Here is an 18,695-nt window from a genome sequence, read left to right as displayed (position 1 = left end):
ATTATGATAAAGTGCTCTCTCCAACTCTCTATTCTAACAAAAAGCAATTGCGCTAGGGTTCCTATTAGGTTCATTATTCACTTTTCTTCTCCGTGCAATAACACAAGTCATCAATAATAGACGATGATTGCTTCCTCCCAAAAGACAAGTTATATGAGATAAAGCACAAAGCAACAAAGTCTCAGACAAGATTTTTTTACGTTAATGTGTTGTTCAAGACAGTTTCTGATTGCCTGGTAATTACCCACCAGGGACCAGCTCTGGTAGCCTGTGTTCCCCAGGAAGGGAACGGAAGGGACTCCTCAAGACTTGCGGCACCAGCGAGGGCATCATACAACATCTAACAGTCAAGATAGTCAGTCAAGTGCTCCAAATGTGCGATCTGATCATTTATTATCATGCATTCCATTGGCTATTACTCAGTATACTTCCTGAGTAAAGCCTGCCCTAGAGGAAAAAAATGATACCTCTGCCTATTCCTTTCCATATGCCTGTACACACATTAGTGATACCCTTCAAACAGGAGGCTCGCATTAGCTCAAAGAATAGACCACATTACATTTCATTTGCTCTTGTTCTGATCCTTTCATGCTTTCAGTGGTTTACCAGTGGGAAGCCACTAGAGGGGACCCATCCCGACAAGATTAGACAACATACAATTATCATCTTTAGTATTCCCACTTGGAAAATTGACTGGTATTCATGGGGAACAATAAAATCAAATTTACTCGCACTTTACGCCCAATTCATGGTTATAAAGAGCGGATCCGGTGAGGCGGGGGGTGTCACCGTGTACCAGTGGAAGACACCAAAGAGGAAAGTGCATCTGTATCGATTGTAAACATATAGTTAAAGCACTGAGATCATTCATTCCAAACAGTCTGTTTTCCCTCTTTCCTGTAAAGAAATATCAGTGCTCTTGGTTTCTTACTTGCTATTTGGAGGTCAGAGACTCTCCCTTTAGCGTGGGCACTTATCAAGTCAGTATGTATTGAGCTCTTACCGTATGCTGAGCACCGTCCTGGGGGTAGTGGTGCTACACCACAGGTCCATCTCACAGGTGAAACTGGTTCGTATCTAGTTTGGGGCTGTAAAACCCCGAAAGAGGATAGGGCACATGACAAGGATATTAAAAAACAAAACGACCCTAGAATACATGCCTATTCATTCACGTTTTTCCATTCATCCACCCACCTCAACATCCATCAAACAGTCTTTGTGTGCCGTTGTGTGCCAAGCATTGTGTTCGGCACTGTGGTTCCAAAGATAAATCAGCTACAGCTCAGTCACTATGGAAGAGAAAATAAGTAGATTAGTAATTTATTAACAAGTAGGATAGTTTCTAGGATTTGAATGCACTCCAGCAGTCAGGAAGAGACACGATGTGAAAGTCAGCCCCCCAAAATGCCAAATACTTAACCAGGTGCGGAAGAAGCCTGTTTTGGATTAAGATGCCTTTCCCAGTTCCTTTTTAGCTATCACTTTTCCCTGATTTTCACCTATTCACTCCTTAACTCTGGTCAAGGCAATAGTTCCCTGTATTTTAACTTTGTTACTGGCTTCTACTCAAGGTTATAATATATCAAGGTTATTTTTGAACAAAATCCAGGGAAATATTTTCCAGTTTAGAGATAATGTGAAAAGAATTCTTTTACTCTTTAAGATGAAATCTCCTGGATCTGAATTGACATTTACTCCCTAAAGATTTTAAGCTGGTCTTTTTATCTGAAATTATTGCTTTGCTAAGGTTACCTCTTTTTGTGTTATCATTTCATCCATTTTTACATTCTGGCTGGGAAGGTAAGCAAAAAAATCAAATTTAATTGACAGATATGAGGAAATGTAAAAGTCTAAGTCTCCGAGTCCTGTATATACCCATCCGTGTGGCATGGCCATAATTTTTAATACTCCTTAAATTCTTTTTTTTTTTTTTTTTTGCGGTACGTGGGCCTCTCACTGTCGTGGCCTCTCCCGTTACGGAGCACAGGCTCCGGACGCGCAGGCCCAGCGGCCACGGCTCACGGGCCCAGCCGCTCCGCGGCACGCGGGATCCTCCCGGACCGGGGCACGAACCCGCGTCCCCTGCGTCGGCAGGCGGACTCTCAACCACTGTGCCACCAGGGAAGCCCCACTCCTTAAATTCTTAAATACCATGTGATCCATTCAGTGATTTCAATCTGAATGAGTATTTTTTTAATAAAAAATAACAACCTTAGCATAACCTCTTGTTCTTGACATTTTCAGTCAGGATTTGTACTAACAGAGATATTGAACTTTATAGGGATATTCCATTTTAGTTTGAGAGAATATAGATTTTATCTCTATTGCCATGTGTAGGTTCGACTATTGTGTACTTAACTGAACTTTAACCTGCTTTTCCATCATCCTTCAGTACATAAAACTTGGTTAACTAACACTTTTTGGCTCTTTCTAAAGGAAACAAGACATAGAACATGATACCCTGTTCCTTTTTGCAGCTGCTCTTAAAGTTTATCCCGTTTATAAGTAGGAAAATAGATAAGGCTAATTAAAAGGGCAATAAACACATCAAGGAAAGAGACTGCAATCTGGCTTCCAGCTTGGGAATTGTTCAGAGAATATGACGGTATTATTCATCTCTGTTGCAACCCAATGATTCACCTGTGACCATTTTCACTCCCATGATTATTCTCTTTGTGACAGAACTTCTGTCATTCAAGTAAGACAGGTCCTACTACCCAAATGTGACAACTGAAACTCTCCTATGTAGAGTCCTGAATTTGCCTCTAAGGGAAGATACAGGTACTGAGGCAACCTTGCCTATAAGTGCCATATTTGCAGGCAATGATATTTCTTCTCCCATTGAACTTGGAGCCAGGAGGTCTGAGGTCTAGCCTGGCTCTGCCACAGACTAACTATGAGATTTAGGGATTTCACTCCATCACTGAGCACCTCAGTTTGTTTGACTGTCAGTGACAGAGTGGGAATTAATAATGTCTAAGATTCCTCCTGGCTCTTACCTTGTAAGAATATGTAAGGAAGGGATGGGGCGTATGCAATCCTTCAAGCTTAGCAGAAGCTACTGTACTCTGAGAGGTTTCTGCTCAGGGACAGAAGAGGAATATTTCTGATTCTTCAACACAATGCCACTTTCTAAATACAATCGGTTGTGTTTCTGCATTTGTTCTGCTAAAGGCATATTCAAGGCAGGACGTTTCTAAAAACCAATGATTCAAAAGAGTTGGGTTGGCCTCCTTTAGACTTGCTATTTTCTACAAATTAAAGCAGTTACAGCTAGAATATGTAATCATTTTTATTTCCTTTTAAAGATCCACTAAGTGGAGTGGAAATTATTTCTGAGCCGTGGAGTCGGCTCACAGAATCTGAAAGTCTAAAAGAAAACTACAAATGTTTCCTGGTCTCTCTAGGAATCAATCCAAGACAACAAGAACCTTTACTGTCGTTATTTTATTGTTGTCGTTTTAAAAGTACTTTAAAATATTATTTTTTCTTAAAGAATTTTGACGTGGTAGCTGTGCGTCTTTTCATTATTATTTTTTCATCAGCACTGATCGGTGTTAATCTCTCACTCACCTGTGCCTGAGCAGGAATCTTCTCTTTCAAAGTATTGGACTCAGCAGATAGTATCTCCCAGCCTTGTCTGTCACTAATAAAGTGATTGTCACATGGAAGTTTCTTCTAGAATGACTTCTACGTTTCCCCAGGGAGCAGTACTGACTCTCACTCATTCTTCTTTCATTAGTTACCAACCTCTTCCTAAAGGTCAAAGATTTTAACTAGGAATCAGACCTGCTACGTGACAAGTAAGAAAAGATTTGTGGACCTGCTCCTCTGAGCAACAGGCTATAAGTTTGGTCATCCAAAGAAAATGCCTAACTTTATGAGTTTATCCCCTGCAACAAAAGTTAATCCTGTTGATCTTTTTGTTGTGATGTGCTTCTTTTCAACACCAACTCAAATGGGGAAAAGAGGAAAATAAAAAAGAGCCAAAGCTTTCAGCAAGAGACAGTAAAATATTTATTCTAGATTTTTTTTCTAATTAAAGTGCTGTTTTAATTGGATTAAATAGATTTTTTAGGCCTTCAACGGTTTGGGTATCCAATGTGTTTGAACCAGGAGGACAGACACAGGTTTATGGGAAAAGAAGCTTAAATAAATGTGGGTGCTCCCTTTAAGAAAAATATTACAAAATTAGGTATGAAAGTGTACTCCCTTCTCTGCCACTACCTACCTGCTTCTGGTGCTGTATACCATGGGACTCACTCCTACTGGGATACAAACCCTGGCCCAGCACCTTCAAGCCTCTGACTTTTATGGAAATAGATAAAGCCTCATGGATGCAAAAGAGAGGCATTTCACCACATTCGTGAGCTGTAACCTCTTCAGTCAGGATTCACCTAGAAAAACAAAAACTATTCGGGGTGGGACATTATACAGGAGATAAGGGACCTGAAAACCTAAACAGAAGACAGGGAGACAACATAGCAATTAGCAAGAGCAGACACCACTTCTGTCCCCAGGGCAGGAGTGACAATGGGTAAAGCCACCAGAGCCCAGGCCCTGTCCGATCTGCCGATAACAGAGGAAGAAGCTGCTGGTGGGAACTTGAAATACTCACCCCAAACATTATGGCTTAAAAGTACATGTATTATCTCACAGTTCCCGTGGATGAGGAATCCAGGCCTGGCCATAGTGGGGTCCCCAGGCTGTGACCCCTCGAGGCTGTCACCTAGGTATTGGCCAGGACTACCAGCATCTGAAGACCTGATGTAAGTGACTGTTGGCAGCGCTCAGCTCTTCCTGCGCTATTGCCCACAGGTTTCCGTCAGTTTCTTGCCACACAGGGCAACTCACAACGTGGCAGCTGGCTTCATCAGAGCAAACAGGTGTGAACAAGACAGAAGTCAGTCTTTTATTTTCACCTAATCTTGGACGTGACATCCTGTCATTCTTGCCACGCTCTGTTCATTAGAAATGTCCAGCTCACACTCAAGGGGAAGGGATCATACAGGAGCATGGATACGAGGAGGGTGGGGTCCTCAGGGGCCATGGCAGAAGGTGCCTACCACGCAGGGAGACACAGACCCCGCAGAAGACGGCAGAAGAAGCAGAGCGGGGCGGAGAAATATCCTAGCTCTTGCTTTCTCTCACCTTCTCATCTCTTACAGGCCCCCAACGGGCAGGAGAGTCATGGAAATGCAGTTCCGTGGAAATGCAGTTCTATGTACAGCAGAGCAGGGCAAGGGCAGGGGTGGGTCTCAGATCAGACTGGTTACTGACCGGCATAGTATGCTTTTATATTTTCTGATGTAACTAGACAAACTGCACAAAGGGATTTTTATCTTAAAGAGATTTAATGGTAAGTGTGGCTCTTTCTGGGACCAAAGGGTATTACTTTTACTCTCCTATGAGATGGCCCTGTGCTATATTCCAACCTTCCTACTCACCAAAGAACCCCCAACACACACACATGCACGCACACACACACGCATACACACGCACACACACATACACACGCACACACACACACCCCAATTCTCGCCCTCTCAGTGGAGCTTCCTTACCTGGCTGGGGGCAGGTAGGACATACCCGCCGCCTGCACCGCTCTAGCCCAATTATAACCTTTAACTGAATATGATCCAGCTCTGACTCTATAGACTGCATTTCATCACCAAGACAAGTCTTGGGATGCCTAGTTAATACTTTCACAGAAACAGGGGAATGACTAAAGAAGCTGTGGTATATATATATATATATATATATATATATATACAATGGAATACTACTCAGCTCTAAAAAAGAATGAAATTATGCCATTTGCAGCAACACGGATGAACATGGATGAAGCTGGAGGGCATTATGCTAAGTGAAATAAGTCAGACAAAGACACATACACACATAAGTATGACATCACTTATATGTGGAATCTAAAAATATACAACAACAAAAAAGCAGACTCACAGACGCAGAGGACAAACTAGTGGTTACTGGTAGGGAGAGGGAAGGGGCGAGGGGCATGATGCGGGAGGGGATTAAGAGGTAAAAACTATTAGGTATAAGATAAGCTACAAGGATATATTGTACAAAACTGGGAGTATAGCCAACATTTTATAATAACTATAAATGGAGTATAACCTTAAAAATTGTGAGTCACTATACTGTACACCTGTAACTTATGTAATACTAGACATCAAGTATGCTTCAATTTAAAAAAATACCTCACAGAAAAGGCGGGGAGTCTGTGAGGCCATTGTGACTTCTCTTATTCAAAAACTTTGGCAGGATTTTTGCAATAAATCAATACTCTGATATTGACCTATTTCTCTTTTCTATAATATAAATAGCTGAAGATGAATCTCTAGACTGTGACTATAAAAGTAACAATAAGCAATGGCCCTCTGATGTTGTAAGACACCTTCCAGCAGATTGCACTTTCCAAAGATGGCTGCAGCAATATCTCTTGTCTCTCACGCTCTAAGCTCTTGCTACACCCCCATTAAGAGATGGTATTTATGTCTACTCCCCTTGAACCTGGACCAGTGTGTGTGACCGCCTCAACCAATAGGGTGTGGTGGAAGTGATACTACATGACATCTAAGGCTAGATCATAAAAATCCCACACACGTGCACCTTGTTCTCTTGCTACACTCACTCTTGGAGTCTAGCCACCATGTTGTAAGGAAGCCCAGGCAGCTGCAGAGAGGCTCACAGGGTGGGGGAACAGCGGCCTCTGGTTCCAAACCCAATGTTTGCCCAAACAGCAGCCAAGACCAAGACCAACAACCAAGACCAACCAATAGTTACATGAGTGAACCATCTTGAAATGCATTCTCCAGTCTCCCATTGAGCCTCTCCACCTGACGCCACTTGGAACAGAAACAAACCATCCCCACTGAGCCTTGTCCAAATTACAGATTTGTGAGCAAAATAAACGGTGTTGTTGCTGTTTAAGCCTCTAGGCTTTGAGGGGGCTTCTTACACAGCAGTAGGAAACCCAAGCATACCCTTTGGGGAATCCCCCCAAAGCCGAGGTAGAGTACATCAATTAGGAATGGACTTGGCTAGAAGGAATAGCAACGCTGACTTAGGCTGGCTTACACAGACAGGGATTTTCTTTGCTCACGTAGCGGGAAAACTGGAGTAGAAGGCTGCTGGCGTGGGTTTAGAGGCTCAGCTCCATCAGGGTGATTGCCTCTGAAATTCCCCCATCCTTTCCCTCCTGCCTCATTGTAACAGGACTGCAGTCCTGGCTCCGGTGCAGTGTCCGTGTTCAAGGTAGGATGAAGCAGAAGGGAAAGAGGCCAAGTCAGCCCATTTGCAACTTCAAGCTTCTCCTCAAGCTCTCTCAGCCTATGGGTCTTCTTTTTTTCTAATTTTTTTTAAACTTTTATTGAAATATATAGTTGATTTACAATGTTTGTTAGTTTTGGTGTACAGCAAAATTATTCCGTTTTATATATATATTCTTTTGTTCGATTCTTTTCCATTATAGAATATCTTGTATATCTTCCAATATTACAAGGTATTGAATATAATTCCCTGTGCTATACAGGAGGTCCTTGTTGCTTACCTATTTTATATACAGTGGTGTGTATATGTTAATCCCAAACTCCTAATTTATCCCCTGCCTTCCCCCTTGGTAACCACCATTTGTTTTCTATGTCTGTGAGGCTATTTCTGCTTGTAAATAGGTTCATTTGTGTCATTTTGGTGCAGCTCCAGCTGGAATAGTTGCAGGAATAAGGAGTTCCTGCTCAGTACATGGAGGCTGACAAAGCAGAAGGGAGTTGAGTTGAGTTGGTCTCTGGAGCACCGAACAAAGTGTTTGCCCCAAGACTTTGCAAGGGGTCCCAGCATGAGATGAGGAGCCTCCAGAAACAAAAACTAAAAGAAATGAGAAACCAGGTCAGTTTTACCACTCAAGGAAAAATACAATTTAGGTTTTGTTGTTAAATATTTAATATTTTCAAAAATTGGTAAAACTCCATAGCCATATGAAATCGGCATTTTCCTCCGGGTCTTCAAATTTCTCTTTGCAGATTTTTCCCGAATTTCTGTCGACCGCCCAACCTCTCCCTGAATTCTAGTTCCCCTATTCGCCCCAGTCTCAAGTCAGATGGCCTCTCACCACTTCCGAACCAGCGCATCTAACCGACCTCACTGCCCACTGAAGCCTTCCTCATCGGTCTCCCCTATTAATGCGAAACTTCAGCCATCTTTTAGCCTCTCCCCCTCAGTTTCCCTTTCTTGTACCTTTATGAGAGAACTCTGCTTCTCCGTCCTCTCTGCCACCAACTTAGCTTAGGCTCCTGCTAATTTTCTCTAGAACTAGTACAATAAACCCATTGGCTTTTTCATCCCTCTTCTCTCTCCTTTCTAATCCATCCTATACTCAGTTGGGATATTAGGGTTGACTTTTATATGGTTTGATATAGTTTTGTAATTTCCTAGGAAGATAAGGTGGTCTATATGAGTGGCTTCTCCAGCCATATTGTCTGCCAGTTTGGAAAAAAACACATCATTTACTCATCAAGGGGTCTTGGGCCAGGTTCTAAGGGTGTAACAGTGGGTTCAGCTTTAATACCTCGAAAACATGGATGCAGAGAGACAGAGTAAATCTTACTACTGAAACACCTTCCCAACTTCCAAGGGCCTAAGAAAGGGAATTCGATCATGGCTAATACATACAGATAGCATGATCTTTCACATGAAAAACGGAATGTCTGACTTTTCTCTATCATCTTCTGTCATGTTAGTGGGGGAGTCTTGTTCAGATGTGCATTCACCAGCTGAAGGGTCCAAAAACACTTATGTCTACTTCAGCCTGGGAACACGTGGAACATATTTACCCCTCTTCCCTCCAGATTTATCAACTTGAACGAACTGGAGCAATGCAGCTTGATAGACAACTTTCCCAGATTAAGTTTGAGTATACCTCTGGTCTTGCCCGCTCTCTGCTCACAAACATCTAACGGCGCCTCCTTCTCCCATCTCTGCTTCCCCTCCACGATGGGCTAAGGTCTGCCCCTCCACGCCCATTCCTCTCTGCCATTCAGCTGTCCTCGAACCTCCAGGGCAGTGTGACAGTGGTTCTCACAAGCTGCTTCTTCTGTTTCAACCATGTTCTTTCCTCAACAAAATCCAATTCAAAAGATGTGTGACGTCATAGAAGGCATGTTCATTTACCTAAGTAATTTATAAGGGAATAAAACCACTTCTTCATCTTTATAATAGGAGTTTTATCATCACTCTTACATAAATTTGGTACTCGGTGAATATTTGTTGAAAAAAAATGAATGTAAGCTCTTTCATTTATCAGCTATTTCCCAAACAGACAGGTTCTAACTTACAAGATGCTTGTAGTCACGACCCGGTTAATAAATTGTCCTCTATAGTCAGTGATGCCGCCATCTGCCACTTTGTGTACAGGCATTTGTCCTGCGTTACAATTTACAGTGCTTGCACTGATATAAACTACTCACCAACCAAACATGGGTCATTCATATGCTAGTTTTTAATGGAAATGTAATTGACCTACAACACTGTTAATTCCAGGTGCACAATATAGTGATTTGACATTTCTCTACATTACAGGATGTATCACCACTCGTTCATGTGGTATACATTTCCCCACTACTACATACATCTGCATACTCAGATGGTATACCTGGCACCTCTTCTAGGACTTGGTCTAATACCACATCAGAAGTCAAGTTCCGAGGAACCTTGGAGGGGAGGTATCTGCATGTCCAGATGGTCTACTGCATGCAGGACCCTGTACATGGGGCTCCTCTGAGTTCCAGCCTTGGCCCTGACTTGTCCCATGAGTGAAGCAGATTCACTAGCCAGTTCCTAAAGTGGATACAACCCCCACATTAATTCAGCTCATTCCACTCTGGTTTTCAACTAGGCAAACTGGAATGTGGTTTGAGATTTAGGACATGCCAACCTTCATTCTCTGCACTTTTTCTGCCTTATATCAGCAGCTAGCAGAAGACTCCAGCTTCTCTCTGTTTCAAAGCATGACCTTCCATTGGAATATTTTTCAAAGATCTTAAGAAATTCTTTATTTCTAAATTTGCTTGCAAATCCAAGAGGTCCCCAAGCTGTAGCCTCCCCTAGGTCTGTGTCTTCACACTGTCTCCCATGAAGATTCTTACACTGTCTTCAGTCCTTATAATTTAGGAAGGGCTTCCAAGCCCAGAGGAGTGAATTTTGAAACACAAAGGTTGCCAGCTCACCAGGTTAAAATTACTTTACATACAGCCAATAACAGAAGACCATCCCTTGCACTCTCTTTAAAAAGATGGCTTTCATCTCTCCACATAAGGATACAGAGCATATAAAACCAAAAGACAGCATAAACCTTTCTGGAAACAATACCAGATAATGGTAGAAACATAGCTATCCTTTTCTTTTCTGTAACTAGAGAATTCTAGTAGTTGCTGCCCTGAAAGGCACTGCTAAAGATTACAAGGTTGATTTTAGTTGTATCGTTGAATCCTTCCCGTTTGGTGTGTATTAAGTATTATTGGTTCTAATCAGTTACATAACATGGCCTCTGTAATACTCCTATTTCATTTATGAACGTATTTCTCATTATACTTTGTTTTGTTTTGTGCTTTTTACCTTTCTTCTTAAGCTCAGGCTAATATAATTGCTATAACTCAGAAGTTACACGACATAAGGTCAGAACTACTACCAGCAGAAAATCGAATAATATTGAATATTTTCCAGTTAAGAGTTGACACAGACATCTTTTATAATCAGAAAACATTGAAATATTTTATGTTTGCATTTTATGCTTATTGTGTTAATTCCATCTCATTCCTAATTCTTTGTTCTTTTTATTTGATACCTAAGGCTCTCCAGCACTTCCTTTTTTTCCTAATATTTATTGATTTATTTGGTTGCACCAGGTCTTAGTTGCAGCAGGCGGGCTCCTTAGTTGCGGCATGAGAACTCTTAGGTGCGTCATGCATGTGGGCTCTAGTTCCCTGACCAAGGATCAAACCTGAACCCCCTGCATTGGGAGTGCGGAGTCTTAACCACTGCACCACCAGGGGAGTCCCCAGCACTTCCTTTTCTTAACAGCAGTGAGCTCCAATCTGGCTGTTTTAAAGCCTGATGCCCCGTGAGAACTCAGTCATGATTTGTTGAATGAAGAAAGGAGTGAATGAATGAAAAGAAAAACAACGATAACAACAACGGAAAAACAAAGACCAGAGTCTATGTGTTTGTGTGTAATTTTGGTCATACGAATTCTAACATCAGGTCACATGAAGCATACTTTTTAAGTTCTATTTATAATAATTCAAGGTAATGACGATGAGCTGTCAAAGCTCACACGGTCGATGTAGGAGGTAGGTCTGGTACACGGAAATGTTTTAAACCCAAAATCAAAAAGCATAAGCACCCTCTTACAGTGAGAATGCTTCTTTGATGCTCTTCGTCTTTTCCAGTTAAAGAAACTGAGACCCGGAGAAATTACCTGATTTGCCCAGAGGCACACTGTTAGGCAAGGTTGGGGAGCCTAGGCTCTTGACTTCCCTGGCAGTCTTCACCCCATAAAGTTTCTCTCCACCCCCAGCCCATCTGCTGACTCTGGGCATGGCATCTGTATTTGATCCAGCTTCTCAGAGCACATCAACTGTGAGCCGATTGGATGTAAATACAGAGAGAACAGAAAACTCTCTTTCTCCAGGCAGCTGGAAAGTTTCACTTGGCATTTATTTTTAGCATCTTGTGTGTGCTTGGGAACAACCATGGCAACAAAGGCACCTGGGAAGACCTTCAGGAGACAGTCACAGGGACAAGCGAATTGCACGAGAGGGAGGCTGCTTCACCTCCACGGGGACGTGCGGGCAAGCTGGACATGTTCCTGTCACCAAGAGAGAATAAACTCAGAATCAGCAGGACTCGCCTCCACTTCGGCCATCAAGGACTGATGAGATCATCTTTGTAAAACTGTCTTCCCCTCCCTTCCTTTCCTTCTCCCCCAGCAGCACCAATACAATGTGTAAATATAGCCAAACAAGTTGCCTCTGACTTGGAGATCTCATCATATGTCATGTTTTGGTAAGTCCAGCCCTTCATGAGACTTCTACACACATAGCCCTGGAGAGGAAATGACTCAGGCTACCAATGATGAATGGCTTCATCACCTCAACAAGGACGAAATCAGAAGCTCCCTCCTTGCCCTCGAAGAGCAAGTGAAAGGGCGACGGCAGGTGTGAGGCTGCACCCAGAGGTGCACCAACCCCTGAAAAGCCAGATTGGCTTTAAGAGATCCCACAACACCTGGTGAAAACCCTCCCTCACACTAACTTTGCATGTGGCTCTTTTGCTATGCCAAACACTTCCATTTACTTTGGGGAGAGGACAGAGCCATTTCAAGAAACTCACCAGTTCCTGAATTTCTCTGCCTAGTTCTCCAACACTGACAGACCCAGTGAGTGATTCACACCGGGTCACTGTGCTTGTGCTGGTGATGTTTGTATATCTAGGCTTCCCCACCTTCACATGTCAGGACCACCACCATGCCCTTCCTTCCCCAACACTTGGTGAAAACGCAGCTCTCTCCCTTATGCTTGTTGGAGAACAACCTACACTGAATGAACCCAGTGTACACTGTTGATGAGAAGGTTGGCCCAATGACGCGAGACACACTTCAGCTCAGTCTTGGTCATTTACTATTTCTCTGCCTGTGCTTTTTCTTTTTTAAATTTTTATTTGTTTTTTTATTGAAGTCTAGTTGATTTACAGTGTGCTAATTTCTGCTGTACAGCAAAGTGATTCAGTTGTACACATATAGACATTCTTTTTTTGTATTCTTTTCTATTATGGTTTATCATAGGATATAGAATGCAGTTCCCTATGCTCTATAGTAGGACCTTGTTGTTTGTCCATCCTATATATAATAGTTTGCATCTACTAACCCCAAACTCCCAGTCCATCCGTTTCTCTCCCCCTCTCCCCCTTGGCAACCATAAGACTGTTCTCTATGACTGTGTGTCTGTTTGTTTTGTAGATAGGTTCATTTGTGCCATCTTTTAGATTCCACATATAAGTGACATCATATGGTATCTGTCTTTCTCTTTCTGACTTACTTCACTTAGTATGATAATCTCTAACTGCATCTGTGTTGCTGCAAATGGCATTATTTCATTCTTTTTTTATAGCTGAGTAGTATTCCATTGTACATATGTACCACATCTTCTTTATCCATTCAGCTGTTAATGGACATCTAGGTTGTCTCCATGTCTTCGCTATTGTGAACAGTGCTGCTATGGACATATGGGTGCATGCATCTTTTTGAATTATCGTTTTGTCCGGGTATATGCCCAAGAGTGGGATTGCTGAATTACAACTCAATCGAAAAATGGGCCGAAGACCTTAATAGACACTTCTTCAAAGAAGACATGCAGATGGCCAGGAGACACGTGAAAAGATACTCAACATCACTAATTGTTAGAGAAATGCAAATCAAAACTACAGTGAGGTACCACCTCATGCCCATCAGAATTTCATGACTTTAGAAAGAGCTTGAACGTTTCAAGCTAAATTTGGAAGCTTTCCAAAGAATAAATAGAGACGTACTGCATTGAATTTGTGTCTCAACATTATCTTGAAACATGATAGTGACTGATAAAATGTTTTTTAATGGGCATAGCTTCTATAATTTTAAGCACATTTCAATAAAATCCCAAGTTTCACAGCAATAGTGCTACTCTGGGTTAGGCCTGTACACAGTCCCCTCATTCAATCATATTCAAGAATGAGGACGATGTTGTTCACAAAGAGGTATTTAATAAAAAATAAATAAAGCAGGAAAAATCCATCATTGTGGTCACAGGGCTGGAAAGGCCTCTATTGATCTTTACTTCCCCACAAAACCACATAAATATGTAATGGTGGTATTGAGCCAGCTCCCTCCAAGCAAATGAACTATGGCATCACTCAAGAGATATGCATGTTATTGTGGAACAAAATCCTAAAGATAAAGTAAGAAGACAGTTTCTTATCTGACCCCAAACTGAGGAAGATTGGAGGAAGTGATTCCATTCATTGCTACTTTCTGTTCTAACAAATTCTGTGAAGCATCAATGTTCTCAGAATTGGAAAACATCTGAAAAGGCATATTCATCATTGGTTGGCTTTTCTCCCCCCATAAACTTCCAGCCACAATGTATCATACTGGGATGCGTCAATCACCAATTTTAAATTCATAGGCAACTATGTACTTGCTAGAGGCCAAGCCCAGATCCAGAGTAGAGGTTGGTCCTGGGAGAAAATACTTAGTGCAAAGAAGCTGCTGTGAATTTAGGAGCCAGAGCTCACTTCTCTGGACATTCATTCTCCATGACTGCCAGTGTTCTGAAGCACAGCTGTCCCTCAGTATCTGAAAAGGAGTTGTTCCAAGACCCACACCGCCTCCCAGCACCCACCCCCACCCCCACCCCGGGAATACCAAAATCCCAGCATGCTCCAGTCCCTAATACAAAATGGCATAGTATTTGCATATAATCCATGCACATCCTCCCGTACACTTTAAATCATCTCCAGATTACTTATAATACCTAATACAAGGTAAATGTTATGTAAATTGTTGCCAGTGCACAGCAGCAAATTCAAGGTTTGGGCGAATTTAAGTTTTGCTTTTTGGAACTTCCTGGATTTCTTTTTCCCTAGCATTTTCTATCCATGGTTGGTTGCATTGGCAGATGCAGAACCCCTGGATGCAGAACCCGGGGAGAGGGAGGGCCGACTGTATTATCATTCACAGTGGCTACTTTTCAGGCACAAATGAGGGGCAGTAGACAGCCAGTCTAGCAGCAAAATATAAGCATTCAGACAGGTTCTATATCAGTAGGAAAAATGCAAAGTATAATTGTAAGAGAGGAGCCTATTGTCAGTTTAGAATATTTGCAGTGTATGTATTAGAAAGGAAAGCTGTGGATGGAAAATAAATTGCCCTACATATTGCAGATTGGGAAATGGCCATGATATAATCTTTCCGTAAATGTAATGAGACTGCATTTCAAGTTGTATTGCTCTCTCTGCCAAAAATGAAAGCCTGTTTTTCAGCTGATTTTTCCCCAAAATAGATAATAGAAAACTTTGAATTCTACATAAAATAATTGTGGAGATAATTTTAAAAACCGTTTGAGTATCTTCTGATCCACTCCAACTAAACAAATAGGACGTGGCAATATTTGCACAGCCATGTGACATGCAGGGCGTGACATAGTTTCGACAGAATCTGGATCACTAAATTTTAGACATAGAGGAAAACATTATAAAAACAAAACCCAGCAGTACAAACTGAGAAGGTGAAGACATTTGTCAGGAAGGTATAGGCACAAATATATCTCACCCCTGAATGTCCTCCAAGAGTAAACAATATGATTGATCCAGGAAAAGACGGTGCTGGAGAACGAACAAACAGAAATGAAATAGGCTATTCCCTGAAGCCCACATTCCACCAGCACTTCCGCTAAACCAGAGGGCTGTCCATTCGCTCATTCTATCTCAATCCCTGCCTTATAGAGAGAGAAACCAATGGGGGCAATTTCTCCCTTGAAATACATCACAGTTTATTGCTTCTTTGCAATAAAGAACTTATAAAAAGAGAAAGAGGCACATATATTTTCACATAATTGTAGGCAACATGACACAGTTGAAAATGCATGAGAATTGCACTCAGTAAACTTGGGTTCAAGGCCAAATAAGGAACTTAATCTCTCTGAGACTTGGTATCCACATTTATACCCAGGGACTAACAATCCCTCCATAACGGAGACGTTTTGAGGATTAAACGTCGCAAAGCCTCTGAAAATAATATGCAACTATTGCTCTACAAGGGACCATGGAAAATCATCTTAGCCACCCCCCGCTCTAGCTCTCAGCAGAATCACATCTCAGTTTTCATAGACTGAATTAAACAAGTTGAGAAGGTTGCAGGATGGAAGGTTCTTGGCAACATTCCAAATATGTGCTATCCAAATCCTTCACATCATGGCTTGTCTCCATTTCTTTCTTCTCACCTAAGATGAAAAAGTTACGATGTGATTAATGGCCTTTGTTTTCATGAAGGCTGTAGGGTCACTCTTTTAGAGACAGAATCCTGCCAAGACTCTGTTTCTTAAAATCATGCTTGTAGGTATGTGTCATGCTCCCTCCCGTTTCTCTAGCTCATTTTCTCCTGGTCCCAGGATTCTGTAAGTGTGAATTCAGTTCTCATTCTGCTGCAGCACTTCCTGGTTCCCCGTTGTGACGCTCCCAGCCGTCTTACACTACTGACAGAGTGTCAGCTCCGGATCTATTGTAACCTCTCAATATTTTCCTGTCTTTAATGTACATAATTGTTTTGTCTTGTACTTATGCATTTTCCTCTGTCCTTGCTGCACTTTTCTCAGTTCAGATTTACCAAGCACACGTTGAATTCCTGTATTCTAAGGCCTCCGTCCCACCTGTCTCAGTGTTAACTGCAAAACTAATAAAGGGTGGTCTCATTCCAGCATCCAGGGGTTATGAGATACTGAGTCTAGAACCAACACCCTGGAACAACAGTTGTCATGCAATTTTAAGTTAGCATTGCTATTTTGAAAATGTCGCTTTTGCATATGAATTTCTTATCATGGGGAGGATCCTACACATAATAACTATGTAACTTAGCTCATGTAGTCCTACTATTTTAGTATAGTACACAGTCCAGAATAAAATTCTCTGTGAGGTTAAATACTTGTGGTTTTCCCTGGTTCTCTCTCTGGTTGATTATTGTCAGGTATAAGGACTTGATTAGCCTGACCAAGTGTGTGCTTCATAGAACTAGAACTTTTGTCTTCTTCAAGACAATTTCAAAAGGAGTTTTTCTGGGATATAAGTCACATAGTTAATATGTATTGAGCAGAACAGATTCAACACTGATTTTTTTTTTAAATTGAAGTATAGTTGATTTACAATTTGTGTTAGTTTAAGGTACACAACAAAGTTATTCAGATATACTTTTTCCCAGATTCTTTTCCCTTATAGGTTATTGCAAAATATTGAGTATAGTTCCCTACGCTATACAGTAGGTCCTTGTTGATTATCTACTTTTTTTATATAGTAATGTGTCTATGTTAATCCCAAACTCCTAATTTATCCCTTCCCACTCTTTTGCTTTGAGTTGACACTTTGCTCACTTTCAGAGAGAAAGGAGAGTGACTTAGGCAGAAAGAGGCATCTCCCCAGAACTGGGAGCAGTCAAGCAATAGGCTGATAACCATAGTCCATTCTTATGAGAGCAGAGGAAATGTATCCTTTCTCCATTTTGTCCCCGACCTCTAACCGCTACAAGCTTGTTAACGGGTGAAATAAACTTTGATTTATTAATTCCGTGAAAGCCACAGGCTTTGCATGAAAAGAGGAAAAATGGCTTTACTTAACATGGGGGAAACGTTTCAAATCGGCTCCTGGCTCAGTGAGTCAGCTTCCCTTGGTGGTAACTGTTGCTTTTTACAGGCTTTCAAATCAACTTGACAATAATAACAGAGGTAACAGTCCAGCATATTTGGGGAGAACTACTGAATGACATGAGATTTCCCACTCAGATCTAAGTTTTGGACCTCATACTTTGAAACACATAAGAGGAATTTAAATCTCCATGAAGTTTGTAGTCATCATCCAAGCTAGACCCAGAAAGAACTGAGACTTGGAAAAAGGAGGTATACAAAACCCCTGTTCACCAAATTTTAGCAAATCTTTTACCCCACTCATTTATTCCTCTCCCTCCAAAAAGCTTCTTACAACCCACACTTAAAACCATCAGCATACCTAGGGAGGCGCTTTTCCCCATTATTTCCATTTATTTCCTCCAGGACAATTGACTCTTTTTTCAAAATGGACACAAAATTCACATTTCCTCCCATATTTAAGATTCATTCTAACCACCAGAGCTTTCTACAGCATTTAGAACAGAGACTCTTACTGAAATATCAGATTTTATTTTTAATTCAATGCATTGCATGCATGAAGCAGCTCTCTGTAAAGAAGCAATTGCTATAAAATAATCTCTCACTGTGTCCCTCAGGTTCAGTGATTTAAATGATATTCAGGAGGCTGAAAATGAACACTCTCTTTTGTGAGCAAATAAATTGAGGCATTGAAAAGTGAAGTCACTTGTCTTAAATCAACCCATTCAATAATGGGTTCACCATTCAACTAGTGAACGTTTAAAATGTACAAAGTAATATGGGAATTACAAAGAAACTCTCTGATACAGTCTCTTACCTCGTGATCTTGTGTTTATGTTGAAAATGGCAAAACTAGCATGCATGAATAATAAGGAGAGGAATGCAGTGTCACAGAACCCAACCCTACGGCAGAGAAGGAGATGAGGTTAGACACCACATGCGGTGGAGGGATGGGGAGATTTAAATGATCTCTGTGATTCCGTAATTCCATGAGAGGAACTGGTCACAAGGGCCAGATCCTGTGAGTAGAGCTTGAGACAAAGTTCAAGATTTGATGTCTGTCTGTCTGTCCATTCCTACAGACTATCAGGAACCCCAGTTCTATGCAGTCAAGTTCAAACTTAGTACCTGGACTTCAGGAAGGGAGTTATGGGAATCACAGCCTCACGTGTCAAGGGAAGCCAGGCATGGGTCCTAGAGCCCATGCCTGTCTGAAGGAGGTGGTGTCTTCTTTCCTTC

At 41.6% G+C, this 18,695-nt stretch overlaps 1 long non-coding RNA gene across 1 annotated transcript; it reads right to left on the bottom strand.

Moving 5' to 3' along the window:
• Positions 1 to 413: 413 nt before the first annotated feature.
• On the bottom strand, positions 414 to 4,825 carry LOC137208563 (uncharacterized). Its single transcript, XR_010935665.1, has 4 exons — positions 4,619 to 4,825; positions 4,232 to 4,397; positions 1,195 to 1,289; positions 414 to 1,088 (listed from the first exon to the last, which is right to left on the bottom strand). It is a non-coding gene; the product is annotated as an uncharacterized lncRNA (long non-coding RNA).
• Positions 4,826 to 18,695: the final 13,870 nt, after the last annotated feature.

This window comes from Pseudorca crassidens, chromosome 16 (assembly GCF_039906515.1).
Source record: "Pseudorca crassidens isolate mPseCra1 chromosome 16, mPseCra1.hap1, whole genome shotgun sequence".
Classification (NCBI taxonomy): domain Eukaryota; kingdom Metazoa; phylum Chordata; class Mammalia; order Artiodactyla; family Delphinidae; genus Pseudorca; species Pseudorca crassidens.
Note: the sequence above shows the minus strand (reverse complement) of the source record. Positions and strands in the feature narration are given on the sequence as shown.